Genomic DNA, 17,177 nt, shown 5'->3' on the forward strand with positions numbered 1-17,177 from the left:
GCTAAAATCCTGCATTGTCGATCTATACCCAAAGGACTTAAAAACAGCATACTACAGGAACACAGCCACATCAATGTTTATAGCAGCACAATTCACAATAGCTAAACTGTGGAACCAACCTAGATGTCCTTCAATAGTTGAGTGGATTAAAAAATGTGGCATATAGGGGGCTGGAGATGTGGCTCAGCGGTAGCGCGCTCGCCTGGCATGCGTGCGACCCGGGTTCGATCCTCAGCACCACATACCAACAAAGATGTTGTGTCCGCCGAGAACTAAAAAATAAATGTTAAAAATTCTCTCTCTCTCTCTCTCTCTCTCTCTCTCTCTCTCTCTCTCTCTCCTCTCTCACTCTCTCTTTAAAAAAAAATAAAAAATAAAAAATGTGGCATATATACACAATGGAATATTACTCAGCAATAAAAGAGAATAAAATCATGGCATTTGCAGGTAAATGGATGGAGTTAGAGAAGATAATGCTAAGTGAAGTTAGCCAATCCCAAAAAACCAAATGCCGAATGTTTTCTTTGATATAAGGAGGCTGATTCATAGTGGGATAGGGAGCAGGCGTATGGAAGGAATAGACGAACTCTAGGTAGGACAGAGGGGTTGGAGGGGAAAGGAGTGGGCATGGGGTAATTAATGATGGTGGAATGTGATGATCATTACTATCCAAAGTACATGTATGAAGACACGAACTGGTGTGAATATACTATGTATACAACCAGAGATACGAAAAAATATGCTCCATATATGTAATAAGAATTGTAATGCACTCTGCTATCATATATAAATTTTAAAAATTTACATAAAAAAAGAAAAGAGTAAATAAAAACATTTTTAAAAATCCTGCATTGTCTTTCCATCACTATTAAGTGAAGCCCTGATTTCTCACCATGAGCCTATGAGGCCCTGTGTGAGTTTCCTGGCTCCTTCTACTCCAGCCACCCTGGCCTCCTTTTTCTCATTAGCTCTTGTTCTATAATGGCTTTCACATTGGTCTCATCTCTTTACTTCATAAAAACTTTTGTTCAGCCATCTCAGAGAGTACTCCTTTACCACCGACCTAACATGGTCCTCTTGTCACTTTCCTTCCATATCCCATAATTTTTTCTTTATAGCACACTGATTCAACAGATATGATATTATACACATATTTGTTTATTTATTTACTCTTCTCACCAACCTCCAGGTTGTAAGCACCATGTTTTGGTCACTGCTGTATTCCTGCTTCTTAAAACACTAAGTACTCAATAAATATGTATTGAATAAATGATGTTACTTCTTTAAAGGCCACATTATTTATGATTCTGTTTATATTAAATGCCCAGAATAGGCAAATCTATAGAGAATGGGGAGTGACAAAATTAGTGTGGGATGTTTTGGTGGGTGACAAATATATGCTGAAATTCAGTAGCGATGAGGGTTGCACAATAATGTGAATATAGTAAAAATATACTTTAAATAGATTAATTTTGTCATGTGAATTATTGCTGTAGTATGTATACTGCACACTGCATACAAAGCACAGTATGATATACATTGATTTCAGAATGATTTCTGCTATAATGATTTAAATAAATATACATTACATATTTATATAGCTTTTTTTCCCCTTGGTACCAGGGATTGAACCTGGGGTACTTAACCACCTGAACCACATCCCTGGCCCTTTTAATTTTTTTTATTTTGAGACAGGGTCTCGTAAGTTGCTGAGGCTGGCTTTGAATTTGCAATCCTCCAGCTTCAACCTTCTGAGCTGCTGGGATTATAGGCAAGTGCCACCATGCCTGGCTATATATAACTTTAATCAAATAATTTGTGTAATATTGGCATACTTATTTTGAGAAACAATTGTTACTTCCTTGAAGTAGCTCTGTGGAAATACATTCAAACAATAAAACGCTGATAATTTTCTTTACTATTTAATCTACAGTAAATTTCCTGTTTCAAAATGGCATTTGTAAAAGCCCAGAAGCAATCTACTCTGTAACATATATGGAACATTTTCCAGGTAGTTCAATATTTGGGGGTGGGGAACTGGTGTGTGTGTGTGTGTGTGTGTGAATGTTTGTCTAGTTCCATGTAGACTGATGGGCAGTACTTCCATTTTAGAGTTAAAACCCTGAGTTTTTAACTGGCTGGATTTTCAGCTAGATGCTCTTAGGCAATTTATTTAACCTCTGATCACTAAAGCAGAGCTAACACTGATCTCTACCAGGTGAGTTTACTGGGAGAAATCAACTGACCTAAGTGTGATAGTGTATGCTAAAGTGTTCTGTAACTGCAGTGAACTAGGTATAAGTGATGCAAATGAGCTCTTACTGCAGGGACTTTTTTTTGGGAAAGTGGGGACAGACTTACCTCAAACTTGGAATCCTCCTGCCTCAGTCTCCTGAGTCATTGGGATTACAGGCATGTGCCACTATATTTGACTTATTATGATTTTTATTTGCAGTTCCATGGTGACTATCTTTATATTTCATTGTCTATTTGTATATTTTCTTTTGAGAAACATCTATTCAAATCTTTTCCCAATAAAAACAAATTGAGTTGTGTTTTTATTGTTTAACTGTAAGAGTTAGTTCTATATTCTGCATACTAGTCCCTTATTAGATATACAAATTTTAAATGTTTCTCTCATTCTATGGGATGCTTTTGTGTGCACACGTGTGTATGTGTGTGTGTGCTGGAATTAACCCTGAGCTTTCTACATACTGGACAAGCAGACAAGCACTCTGCTGTTGAACCACATCCCCAGCCCAGGGTGACTTCCTTAATGTTTCCTTGATCCACTAGCATTTTTAATTTTGATCAAATCCAGTTTATTTATCTTCTCTTTTATTATTTGTGGTTTTGGTGTCATATTTAAGAAACCATTGCCTAATTCAAGGTCATAAAGATTTACTACTGTTTTCTTCTAAGCATGTTATAGTTTTAGCTCTTACATTTAGGTCTCTGATCCATTTGGAGTTAATTTTTGTAAATGGTTTAGGTAAAGGTCCACCTTTACTCCTTTGTAGGGGGATGTCAAATTGTCCCAACATTATTTGTTCAAAACAACAGCTAAACTACTCTTCATCATTGAATAGTCACATGTTTTTAAATAAATATTGATACAAGTCTGCTTCTGTAAACTCCTTGAGGGCAAGGTTTTTATTTTCTACTTTCATGTCTAGCATAAAACATAAAAAGTCCTAGGACATGATAAATGTTTAATAAACATTCAGTGAATGAAAAGCTGACTAGAGATTTCTAATATCAACCAACAAATACCAAATGTTAGACTCCGTTTGGTGGTAGGAAAGCTTTGTACATGAAGCTGACAACCTGGTGACCTTTTCAAACCATAAGTTCCCAAGAGATCCTAGAATTTTATATTACTAAAATAGAATGGGTTTTAGAGTGGACCTTGAAAAGCTAAATAGCAGCTGGTAACCTATTTTATGTCAAATGAGGGTTCTAGCTGCCTTTGAAATTACATTCTGATTGTTAAAAGTTAACAAAAGAGTTTTTTAGGTCTTGATAAAACATTTTTTTTTCAGTTAGTCCTGATGAAAGTCCTTTCTAGATGAAAGACAACTGCTTCTGTTTCATACCATGCTTATCTTCTGAGATAACCGTTATCAGAGATTAAAACAAACACACACACACACACACACACACACACACACACACACAAACTCTGCCCTAACTCTACATAATTACTCCTTTCTCTGAATTTCTATAGGTCCTACTTTCCCTTACACAAAACTAACAACAAATTGTTTGGTATTTCTCTATTGCTTTGGATTGTTATATAATGTTAAATGTTATTTGATTAGTCACAGCTTTATGTGTGGCCTTCCCAAGTAAGCTGCCTCAACTAGAAGTATGGGCAGAAATTAGATTTTATAGTTTATTATATGAAATATAGAGCCTTGTACCAGTGGACATACAGCAGATTTATTGATATTATCTGCATTCAAACAATTCATTTTTTAAAATAAGAAGTTATTAGCTGGATGTGGTGGTACAAACCTAGACTCCCAGCAACCTAGGAAGCTGAGGCTGGAGGATTATAAATTCAAAGCCAGCCTCAGCTATTTAGTGAGGCCCTTAGCAACTTAGCAAGACGTAAAAAGGGCTGAGAATGTAGTTCAGAGGGTTCAATCCCTGATACAAAAAAAAAAAAAATTATTAACCATAAGTTTCATTTTGTTTCATATCGTCCCATAGACATATACAACTATTTAGTTTACTACCATGCCACAGGAACATGCCTGCTGTCTGATCTCAGAAGCTAAGCAGGTCAGGCCTGGTTAGAAGTTGGGGTAAGAAAGCAGCTTGTATTCTCAAAGTAAGAGACTTTGGAGAAGAAGCACCATCTTTCATTTGGAAATGTTCTAGTGATTTGAAAATGTTGCTTTCTGGGCTGGAGATGTGGCTCAAGCGGTAGCATGCTCGCTTGGCATTCGTGCGGCCTGGGTTCGATCCTCAGCACCACATACAAATGAAGATGTTGTGTCCACTGAAAACTGAGAAATAAATAATGAAATTCTCTCTCTCAAAAAAAAATAAATGTTGCTTTCTTAGAGAAATGGAGAGACCAGTGCCCTAATAATTAGTACACATATTTTAAAGAATTTCTTAATATCATTATCTAAAAGGTTTTAGATATTTTAAAAGGATAAGGAAAATTAGTAGAATTGGTCCCTACAACCTAGTAAATTAAACTCTCGAGAACTCTAAGTTGTAGTTTTATTTTTTTTTAACTTTATTTTTTTTAATTTTTTTTAAGAGAGAGTGAGAGGAGAGAGAGAGAGAGAGAGAGAGAGAGAGAGAGAGAGAGAGAATGATTTTTTATTATTTATTTTTTAGTTCTCGGCGGACACAACATCTTTGTTGGTATTGAGGATCGAACCCGGGCCGCAGGCATGCCAGGCGAGCGCGCTACCGCTTGAGCCACATCCCCAGCCCTAAGTTGTAGTTTTAAATTACTGAGTCAGAAAGGAGAGAAAGAATCTGTTTCTATTCTCATATTGAGCTTGCTTCCTTATTATGCGATGGAGAAAGGAGATAGAGTGCCTTGTTGAACAGAAGCAGAATCTTTAAAACTACTATATAGTTCAAATATAAAATTGAGGCTAAATAAAAGGTGACTAAATGGGAAAGAATGCATATCATGACATGATCCTCAGAACATTACCATGGATCTGTGGTGATACAGTGACCCTATTGATTGTGACAATTTTTGTGGGCTAAAGTGATCCTCAAATAACAATGAATTCAGCACACATTGCTAACATGGCTGTTAAATCCTGGAAAGCAAACAAATAAAACACAAAAAGCAAAACTAAGAATTTTGTCAAGTTTCATAATTTTTTCCTCACCTTCCAAAAATTCAGCTCCTGTTTCAAATTCATGCTATTCTTAAATTATGCTAAAGAATGAAAAAAGGGAGGGGGGAATAAGGGAAGAGAAGTGGAATGGGAATAGGAACAATAAAATGAATCAGACATTACTTTGTTATGTGACATATGAATACACAAACAATATAATTCTATATCATGTACAACCAGAATAATGGCAAGTTATACTCCATATATGTATAATATGTCAACATACATTCTACCCCCATGTATAACTAATAAGAACAAATTTTTAAAATCACTAGAAAAAAAGAATGAGGGGCTGGAGTAGTAGAGCACTTGCCCCTCAAGTGTGAGGCAATGGGTTTGATCCTAGAACCACATGGAAACAAAGGCATTGAGTCCATATACAACTAAAAAAGAATGAAAAATATATTGAGGGGCCGGGATTGTGGTTCAGCGGTAGAACGCTCGCCTAGCACGGGGGGAACCCAGGTTCGATCCTCAGCACCACATTAAAAAAAAAGGCATTGTGTCCATCTACACCTAAAAAATAAATATTAAAAAAAAAAAAAATATATATATATATATATATATATATATATATATATATATATATAAACAAGTATAAAATCACTAAATCGTTTCACTTTGAGCTTCATTTATTAAAGAAGGATGTTAGCCTAGATTTGTTGCCTCTCAAACCGTAATGGGTTGATCAGCAAAAGCAGCAACATGTGAAAATTGGTGTAAAATTCAGAATCTGAAGCCCAATCCTAAACCTTCTAAACGAATTATTCATTTTAACAAAATCCCCACCTAATTTATGTACACATTAAAGTTTATGAAAACGACCTTAATGATACAGAGTAACTTCCAGCTAGTAATTCTATATCCCCTGATTCTGCCTAAAAGATTCCAAGTTTGGTAAAATGAGAGCTTAAACTCTTCCCTAAGAATTGTGCTTGATTTAAGTGAATGGATGGCTTAGCAAGCTGAATTAACTTTTCAAGTCACCTTTAAATTAATAAGGGAAACAGAAAATAAGGACTTGCTCTGCTCTGCTTCTATGGTGTCATCGACTTTTAGTATTTAAAAGGACATTGCTACGGGCTTATTATTTGTTCAATACTTATAATTTTGTAACTATTAAAAAGAAAAGGTAAGCTGGGCGCAGTGGTGCACGCCTGTAATACCAGCAGCTCAGGAGGCCGAGGCAGGAGGATTGCAAGTTCAAAGCCACCCTCGGCAAAAGCCAGGCACTAAGCAACTCAGTGAGACCCTGTCTCTAAATAAAATACAAAATAGGGCTGGGATATGGCTCAGTGGTCAAATGGCCCTGAGTTCAATCCCTGATACAAAAAAAAGAAAAAAAGAAAGAAAAATAAAAGGTAAGGTTCCTGCTCTTTAGGCACATAATATGGTAGCTTTGCTTTAAGACTCAGTATCTGGAGCCCTGAGCCAATTTAGTTACAGGCTTCTTCATAATTTGTTATTATCTAGAGAAGAAAGTTACATCATTGTGCACAGTATGCAGGTAATACATTGTGCACAGTGTGCAGGTAAACTGACAGGCAGCTTTATCTCTGGAGTGTTCCCATTGACGTTGTATATACAATTAGGCAGCCAGAAATCACTATGCACTACCAGCTCTGCTTTTCCTCCTGACTTATCAGTGGCCTAAAATAGTATATGGCTTAGTTCACTGGAGGTCAACAGAAATTCGATATGAAAATACTGAGTCCAACAGGAACTAGGTGGAGGTCATGGAGAAATGAGAGCGGGAGATGTTCACACCAGAGGCTGTGGGAGAGAACTGGATTACGGAAGGAGGCCCAAAGCTGGGTGAGTGAGCCACTGGATCAGGGAGATTTTATTAATAGGTTTACATTTTCAATTGAACACGACAGCTTCAAAAAGATTTGCTTTTTTCAAATTGAAGGGTAGCTTAGATTTTATGTTTAATTGTTGTTAGTGGCAGCGTACTTGGTGTGCAAACATCATTAAATGTTGATACTGCTAGATGAAATTTCTGTTTTTTGAAGGAGTCTCTTTCACTGTGTCATTTTATTAGTCTATTTTATGCCTTGCAGTATAGCCAGACACAAGTGGGTTCTTCTGGTTCTCAAAGAAGATGAGGTAGCACTCATGTGCTATTGCAATTATTCTTTATTGTTTACTGGCATGTAATAGGTACTATTTGGCTTTTTTTTTTTTCTTTCTTAGCTTGTTTCCTATCATCATATCTGAACTGCAACTTTCTTGAAAGGAAGGAGAGGGCATGGTTCCTGGTACTAATTAAGGCTATAAAAGTTAATTATGTTGAGTTTTCTTATACCTCTTTAGTGTTCCATGGCTTTAATTAAATGTTTTATAATTTCTCTCCTTCTTTCTTTTTACTGTTGACTTCTCTGATTTTTGACCTGTCCATTTGTGTGGGTCACTAGAATAAACCTCTTTTTTTACTGCTTTTTATATTAACATTGGGCAAATTTACTTTGGGGTGGGGGCATGGGAATCACAGGAGTATGACTATCCCACTGTTTTTGTTAGCTTTTTTGCTGCTGTGACCAAATGACCTGATGAGAAAAATTTTAGAGGAGGAAAAGTTTATTTGGGTCTCGGTTTCAGAGGTCTCATTCCATAGAAACCAATTCTATTATTCTGGGCCCAAGATGATGCAGAACATCATGGCCATGGCGGAGTGTGGCAGGGGAAAGAAGCTCAGGATATAGCACCAAAAAGCAGAGAAAGAGCTCCCCTTACCACAGATGAGATATAAACCCCAAAGGCATACCCTCATCAACCCAACTCCTCCAGCCCCAACCTCCTTGCCTACATTTATCACCGAGATAATCCCTTAGGGGATTAATGCACTGATGGGGTTAAACTCTCATAACCCAGGAGCTGCGGTTGTAGCTCAGTATTAGTGCTCAGGCACTGGGTTCAATACTCAGCACCACATAAAAATAAAAGTATTGTATTCACCTACAACTAAAAACAAGACAAAACAACAACAACAAAAAAAACCCTCAGGGATGGGGTTGTGGCTCACAGTGGTAGAATGCTTGCCTAGCATGCATGAGGCACTGGATTACTGGATTCAATCCCCTGAACCACATAAAAATAAACAAATAAAATAAAGGTATTGTGTCCATCTACAACTAAAAAAATATTTTTAAAAGCACTCATAACCCAGTCATTTCACCTTTTTTCAAACTTTCTTACGTTGTCTCACAAAGGAGCTTTTAGAGGGACACCTCATATCTAAATCATAACACACATAATTTTACATTTTAAGAATTAAATAATTATTCCAATTTCAAGTAAAGAATTTTTCTTACCCTTGTCTTATAGATAGGAACACGAAGCAAAGTCATACTGTTCAGATGTTATTGAGTGCTTATGCTAGGTACAGGAGACACAGAGGTGAACTAATTACAATCCCAGCCTTATAAATATGTCAAAAGAAAATTAAAGTAACATGATACTGTGTATAAACTGTAGAGCAGGAGTAGAGAGGAGTACAGAGGAAAAGGAAGAACAAAAGCCTTTGTGGCAGAGACAAGTTTATAGTGTACGAAGAGAAACAGGGAAGTCAGGCAGGCATGGTGGGGACTGCATTCGAGAGGGCATTTCAGAATAACCAGAGGATAATGTATGGATATATATCCTGGCATCAATAATGAGCTTCCTTTGTCAGGGAACAACATTTGTTGTGGGGAGCACAGGGAATTGAACCTATAGACACTTAACCACTGAGCCATATCTCCCACTCTTTATATTTTTTATTTTGATACAGGGTCTCTCCAAGTTGCTGAGGGCCTCATTAAATTGCTGAGACTGGCTTCAAACTTGTGATCCTCCTGCCTTAGATGGGATTACAGGCAGGTGCCACCATGCCTGGCACAACATTAATTTTTATATTATTTAAAAATCAAAGCAAAGCAATTATATTTCAAAGGCAAACTAGATTAAGGCTCAATCTGCTGTATGTCATTATCTGCAGTGTGGGAACTATAGTATAGATTAACCCATGTGGCTGGAGTGAAGGGAGAACCCAGATATGACCTAGAGATAAAGTCGGCAATGTTAACAGAGTGGTGAGGAAATAGAGTAGGAGTAGGAAGGAGAAAAGGAACAGAAAGTGAAGGGGACATTAGCTAGCTATGCTAATGCAGTAAGATTAATTAACAGAATAAAAACTAAATTATCTCACTAATTTCTGTTGTCTCACTCCAATCCAGAGTTTTAGTCATTTCTGGTCTTCACTTCTGCTTTCATAGGTTAAGTAAAATAGTATGATATGAGGAAATGATCATACAGAATCTGTGTGCCTGTTATTTATTCCTTCATTTTCCAAGCAGGTTATTTCTTTTTTCCAAATTGGAACAAGCACTCTAATGATCACAAAAGAAGAGAATGTTGGCCAAGAATACATAAATCTCTTAAGCCTATGTAAATTAGCATTAATTTGTTTTCTCCTATTAATGGTATTACACTGAACAAAGACAAATATAGCTCCAGCCAGTGCCCAATGTTTATTCCCATAAGGGCACAAAATCCCTTCAAATGATCAGGATTTCCAGTTGGAACACTTTTCTCTCCTTTTAATGACATTATCACAGGCTCAGTGAAATCACTGAAGTTAGCTAAGGGTGACAGGCTTATGCAAAGTGGAGGGCATTAGTAAGCATCATTTTAAGTTCAACAGAGAGAAAAATGGGCTGGTCCCAGCACTTCAGGAGGTTGAGCCAGGAGGATCTTGAGTTCAAAGCCAGCCTCAGTAACTTAGCATCCCCAGCCTAAGCAATTCAGCAAGACCCTCTTTCTAAATAAAATAGAAAAATGGGCTGGGGATGTGGCTCAGTGGTTAAGCACCCCAGTACCCAAAAAAAAAAAAAAAAAAAAAAAAGAAAGCAAGAAAAAGAAAGACAAATGGGCTGGAAGACTTTTACACACTATCTATCATTGCCTTCACATTCTCTATCACTCGATCTTCCCTTGAGAAACAGACACTGAAGAGCCAGTGGCAAGAGTTTTAAGATGATATAAAGAACGTGGCAAATCAATTTTCTTATTTGATCCTTCCTGAAAGGCACAAATGGTAAGGCTAATTCTGATTGAATATAAAGGTCAGCCTCTTCTGATTAGTCATTTTCTCATTAAAGCAACCAGTCTGAATAAGAAAAGTCATATTTCCTGAAAATACGACTACCAGGTTCCTTTTAAACCCCTTTACTGGCTTCTGTTTTGTTATTGTTTTAATTAAAGAAATGGCTCAATAGTTCCCAGTATTTTGTCACTAAAAATGACACTTGTGTATCCCGATTGTCCTGCATGCATTACTCTATCTTATATTTATGTTAACTGCATCATACTGACTTTAAAAATTAGCGTCAGAGAATTAGAAGTGTAGCTCAGTGATAGAGCACTTGCCTAGCATATGTGAAGCTATGGTTTCAATCCCTAGCACTGGAGGGGTTAAAAAAAAAAAAAAAACACCTCGGAGTACTTCTAGAATGAGGTACTTTATGAACATTTCCACAGTGAAAACAACCACACCTATAAATAAAAAATGACCAGGATCAGACCAGGGAACAATTTATCCCTCAGGGGATTACCAAAAACACTAGAGTGGGGTGGGGTTGTAGCTCAGTGTAAAGCGCTTGCCCATGTGTGTGGCACAGGGTTTGATCCTCAGCACCACATAAAAATAAATAAATAAAGGTATTTGCCCATCTACAACTAAAAATTAAAAAAAAAAAAACACTAGAGGATTTAGATCAGTAGTAGTGATGTGTGAGATCCTGGGTTTCATCCCCAGCACCACAAACCAACCAACCAAAAAACATTGGAGTGGTCAGTTAGTAATTAGCAGAAAGTGACATCAACAAAGGCAAATCATCCAAAATTTAGGGAGATGAGGGAAACAGACAAAGAGAACCTGCTACAAATATGGCTATCATACCTGGAGAGAAAGAGGAGGAAAGCAGAGTGACAGTGTGCATGCCAAAGCCACTTCTTCTAAGGAGCACTGTTGGAAAGTGCATACTGTAGGCAAAGTGGACTTTGTTGAGTTAGTCTAGACATGTCACCAAAACAAACAAGTGAACAACCACAATGATAACCAATCTTCTGTATCCAAGTTGGTACAATGAAAATATATAGTTTGAAACAATAACAAAAAAAAAATAGAAAGTGCTGGGAATTTGGCTCAGTGGCAAAGTGCTCCTGGATTTAGTTCCTGGTACTCAAAACAAAACAAAAATAACCAAATTGAAAACCTAGAGTTGAAAAGTACAGAAATGAAAAATTTGCAATAAGGGCCCAACACGAGGCTTGAATTGGAAGTTCAAGAAAGATCAGTGGAGATTATATAATCTGAAGAACAGGGTGGAGGAGGAGAAAAAAATATATCCTCAGAGAAATATGGGATACCACTGTGTGTGTAGCAACACATGCATGAAAGAAATACCAGAAGGAAAAGAAAGAGGGGAAAAAAAATACCTAAAGATAATAGCTAAAACTCCACAAATTTAATGAAAAATTGCCGCAATCTGGCTGGGCACAAAATAGCCTTGTAGGTTCAAACAGCAACCTTTATTCCCGAACTCTCACCAGCACTCTACACACACTTCCTGGGAACACACTGCCTCCACCAGGCTCTGCTCGCCAATTCTCTCAGAACCCCGAAAGAACTCAACGGGAACTCCAAAGTAGCGGGTGCCAAAGGCAGCAGGATCTGCCCTATTCCCAGCAGGAGCCGCCCTAATGCTGGAGCAGGGTCACCTTTCAACCATTCCCTCTGGCAAAAATGCCAGGCGTCATTCTGACTAAACTGTGGCTCTCAATAAAAAAATATAATATAAACAAACATCCAAGAAATTCATAAAGTAGGATAAATGTGAAGAGATACATACCCAGACACATCTTAGGATACAACTGTTCTCTTGTTTCCATTTCTTTATAAGAATAAAATTAAAGCTGGAATTGTGGCTCAGTGGTAGAGCACTTGTCTCACATGCATGAGGCTCTGGGTTTGATCCTCAGTACCACATAAATAAATAATATAAAGATATTGTACCCATCTACAACTAAAAAAAAGCCTTTAAAAAACATAAAATTATGCAGATAATTAAAATAATTAATTGTTGGGTTTTTAATAAATTTATATGTCATGTGTATTACAGAACATCACCAAACTATGAAACATTATTCCTATGAAACTCTATTCCTTCATATGGGAATGAAGTTACTATACATTTGAGATAGAAGTGATAAATTTTAAAATTAATTTTAGATTTTAAATAAATTAAAAATTTTAAATGCTAATGTTAAACCCCAGAGCAACTACTAAGAAACTAACTCAAGAGCCAGCGGGGTGGGGTGGTGCATACATACTGTAATCTCAGCAATTTGGGAGGCTGATGCAGGAGGATTGCAAGTTTGAGGCAAGCCTCAGCAATTTAGTGAGGTCCTAAGCAATTCAGCAAGACCCCGTTTCCAAAAAATTAAAAAGGGCTGGAATGCAGCTCAGTGGTAAATCACCTGTGCTGTCAATTCTCCAGTACCAAAAACAAAACAAAAACCCAGGCAGAGTTGCATATTCCTGTAACCCAGCAACTCAGGAGCCTGCGACAGGAGGATGGCAAGTTCAAAGACAGCTTCAGCAATTTATGGAGACCCTCTCTCAAAATAGAAAGAGCTGGTGATGTAGTTCACTGGTAAAGGGCCCTGGGTTCAGTCCCCAGTACTCCCCACAAAAAGAGAAGAACTCAAAAATATGTATTCAAGAAGTCATTGCTGGCATTTAAATATTACATTTGAAAGTAGTCATTGTAAAAGATTTAGTAAAGGAGTAACAAAAGAGCAACAACAGAAAAGACATAAGACATAGAAAACAAAGAAAATGTAGGGTGTGGTGGTGCACAGCCTATAATTCTATCTACTCAGGAGACTGAGGCAGGGGGATAGCAAGTTTGAGGCCAGACTTTGCAATTTAGCGAGACCCTGTCCCAAATTAAAAAATGAAAAAGCCTGGAGATGGCTCAGTGGTAGAGCCACTGAGTTCTGTCTCCAGTTAAAAAAAAAAGAAAGAAAGAAAAAAGAACAACAAATGTAAACCCAACCGTGTCAATACATTAAAAGTGAATTAATAATCAAAAGGCATAGATTGTTAGACTGAATAACAAGTTCCAATAACTCTGTGTCATATACAGAACATACACTTCAGATCCAAAGATATAAACAGGTTTTAAATAAAAGAATGGGAGGGGGGATATACCATGTAAATAGTAACTTCAAGGAATTATAGTGGCTATATTAATGTTAGGAAAGATAGACTTTAAAACAAAAACCGTTACTAGAAATCAAGATGGACATTTTATAATAAAAAAGTGTTAATTCATCAGAATGATATAAAATTAAAACATATATAATCAATAACATAATCCCAAAATACATGAAGCAATAACTAACAATTGAAGAGAGAAAACTTTTCAAATATTGAAGACTGTAATATCTTACATTTTAAAAAATATTTTTTAGTTGTAGTTAGACACAATATCTTTATTTACTTATATGTGGTGCTGAGGATCGGACCCAGGGCCTCCCATGTGCTAGGTGAGCGCTCTACCACTGAGCCACAACCCCAGCCCCTAGTATCTTACTTTTATTATGGGATAGAACAACTAGGCAGTACGCCAATAAAGATATAGAATACTTGAAAAAACAATAAACCAGTTAAACCTAATTGATATCTATAGAAAATTGCCACAGTCCGGCTGGGCAAAATAACCGGGACGTGACAAGCAACTTGAAGGTTGAAGCGGGAACTGCTTTATTGAGCGGGAGCCCCTTTATTGCAGGACAGCAGAGGTATATATATCTAACTGATTACATACAGCTTTACTCAATTAGCATCATCTAGATACAGCAGTCAGCCAATAAGGAATCCCCACCATCTAAATATCTAAATGGCTCGCTGGCGTTGCTTCACAAATCACTCCTCCTGGCAAACTGCCAGGCGCCATCTTGACTTGATTTGCATCCCCAACATCTCCTCCCTTTTGTTTTATTAAACAACAAGTATGTGGCTTAAGGACTGTGCCTGTTTTAGGTTGTCCAATACTACATATGGTCCTTACCGTCATTGGATGGTCTGACCTCAAATCGTCAGCCTCCTGTCTTAGGTTGGTACCATTGTAATTGATTCTTACCCGTCTTTGACTACCGGCCCAACATTATTTAGCCATACTTGTGGATAATGACCATAGTGGTTTTTACACAAACACCATAAACAACCTGCCACAAGCAAAAGGAGGAAGAGGATACAAAATGCCACGATACCAAGCCATATGATGACTCCAAGAGAGAAACCCTTGGAAAAACTGTACCACCAATGACACCATCAGCAAAGATACCCTGGTACTATTAAGAGTTACAATTTGTTGTCTCAATAGATTCATAATGCATAGAAGTGATACACAGTCCAGGTTGTACAGTTCGTGTGATAGCTATTGCAGAAGCTGTAGTAGCAGCAGCAGAAACAGCAACAGCTATGATGATGGTAGCTATAATTCTGAAGTCTCATTTGGTTTTCAGTAATACTGGAAATTCTTTTTTTGTCTTCACTGGCACTGGGATGAAGGTAGGAATTCTGGCAATGATGGCTAAAGAAAATTGTGTAGCATTCCAGCAGGCACTAAGAAAACAATTTTCTGAACAATTTACATTATCCTGAACAGAATTATTAAATATAATGAAAAGGAAACAATACCCAATTTAAATTAAACTGTTTAAATCACGTGAATAAAAAATATTTGGATCCATTTTTTAAATTTTCATGAGCGCTTCTCATAAATGATATATGGACATACGCACATACATACAACACATAACACAAGTGTGCACACATAACATACAACACATAACACAAGTGTGCACACATAACACAATAATAGAGGCCTTGGAGCTTTTCACAGGTGAAATCTCCATTGCAATGTTTAAAAACTCCATGGTTGATCAAAACAAAATAGAACTGATCAGAAAAACATTAACCTAGGTCTGTATGAGCTCAAAAAATAAAATAGAAAAAAGCATCCTGGCTACCACCTGGGTTTGACTCTTCTTTTGATATCTCATCCTTCTTCCTGTAACTTGCATATGGGTTTGAAGGTATTCCCATAAGTAAGCCTTAAAGTTTTTTACATTTGTAATAGGCCTTAATGGTGCTCATTATTCATTAGACTCCAGGTGTGGGAGAACCATTGTCGCAGATGTAAGGATAGCTAAACTGGAGTTCTGGATATCAGCTGTTATGGATTTGAGCCAAATCATCTTCTTTTTAGTCTGTAGGAATCGCTTTAGTTAGTCTCTCTGGAATCCAAATCGGCTGCTGTTCTCCCTGTGGAAACACACAAACAGATCCGCGACTCCAGACAATCACTGGGTCAGGACCTTTAATGATAATAACTGTAAGCTGATGCAGCTGTGGTTAAAGCTGTAAAATACTAAAGCAACTGAAGGTAAATGCTATCACCATAATTGAAAATTGGAGTTCAGCTGTTATGGATTTGCGATATTGCTAACCCTGCATTTATAAAGCTCAGAAGGCTTGAAAATGGCGGGTTATCCCCCCCCCTTTTTTTTATAAAGCAGGGCCAATCCTTAAGTGGACCCTGGGGGGAATTTCGTTTGGAAGCTCTTTTCCACCCTCTCGAGGAAGATGGCAAGATCCTTGGTAGCCCTCTGAGTCCCCACTGGCTCCTTGCTGGCAAATTTTTATGCTCCCATCCAAAGCTAAAATGTTCAAATTTTTCATTTCATTATTTTGCCAATTTGAAGGAAGCTATTTTCCTCAGGTGGCGCAGGAAGGCCATTCTCTCTCCCTATCATCGTCCCCTGGCAACCTCAGACGGCCCTGGGGAGTGTCCTGGACTCAAACTGCCACCAGGCTGCACAGGGAGCAAGAGCCTGCGAGGCTATGCCTCCAGGTCGTGCGGGCAGGTCCCGGCTCAGGCTCTCGGCCACAGCGTCCTGCTCCCCGGGCGGGGGGAGGGGGGGGGCGCCCTGCTGCACCTCGACCCGCTGGCGCACTTGGCGGCCGCTGCACTGCGCCACTTCATGAACCCTCTGGTGATGTAAAGTGGTTAGTAGCAGCCTTTTGTTGTAACTCCTTCCCTGATAGTCCTTCCTCCTCTGAACCTTCTTCCTCTTTCTGACTAGAGTTCCTGGACTTTTATCAATGTATGCCCTAACTGTTCTTGGTTTTACTGGGGTGCCTCCTTCCTCTAGCAATTCACTTAACACCCCCTCGGCTTGATTTCCACTAACTTCTGATCCCATACCTCCGCAACAAAGACAACACAACACACTAAGATAAGACAAAACAAAAACACACTGTATCAATCTTCTCCATTTTCTTGAAATGACCATCGTCCTCTCGCCCCATCTGCTTCCCCAGGGACAGGCAGTTTTCCTCTGTCCTATCTATTTCTAGGGACGGAAAGATTTCCTCCTGTCCTATTTCTAGGGACAGGCAGCTTACCTTGTCACTTAACCCCGAACGTCCCGGAGCTCCCTGTACGGGCCACCATATGCTGCAGTCCTGCTGGGCAAAATAACCGGGACGTGACAAGCAACTTGAAGGTTGAAGCAGGAACTGCTTTATTGAGCGGGAGCCTCTTTATTGTGGGACAGGAGAGGTATATATACCTAACGATTACATACAGCTTTACTCAATTAGCATCATCTAGATACAGCAGTCAGCCAATAAGGAATCCCACCATCTAAATGGCTCGCTGGCGTTGCTTCACAAATCACTCC

This window comes from Urocitellus parryii, chromosome 2, assembly GCF_045843805.1.
Source record: "Urocitellus parryii isolate mUroPar1 chromosome 2, mUroPar1.hap1, whole genome shotgun sequence".
Lineage (NCBI taxonomy): Eukaryota > Metazoa > Chordata > Mammalia > Rodentia > Sciuridae > Urocitellus > Urocitellus parryii.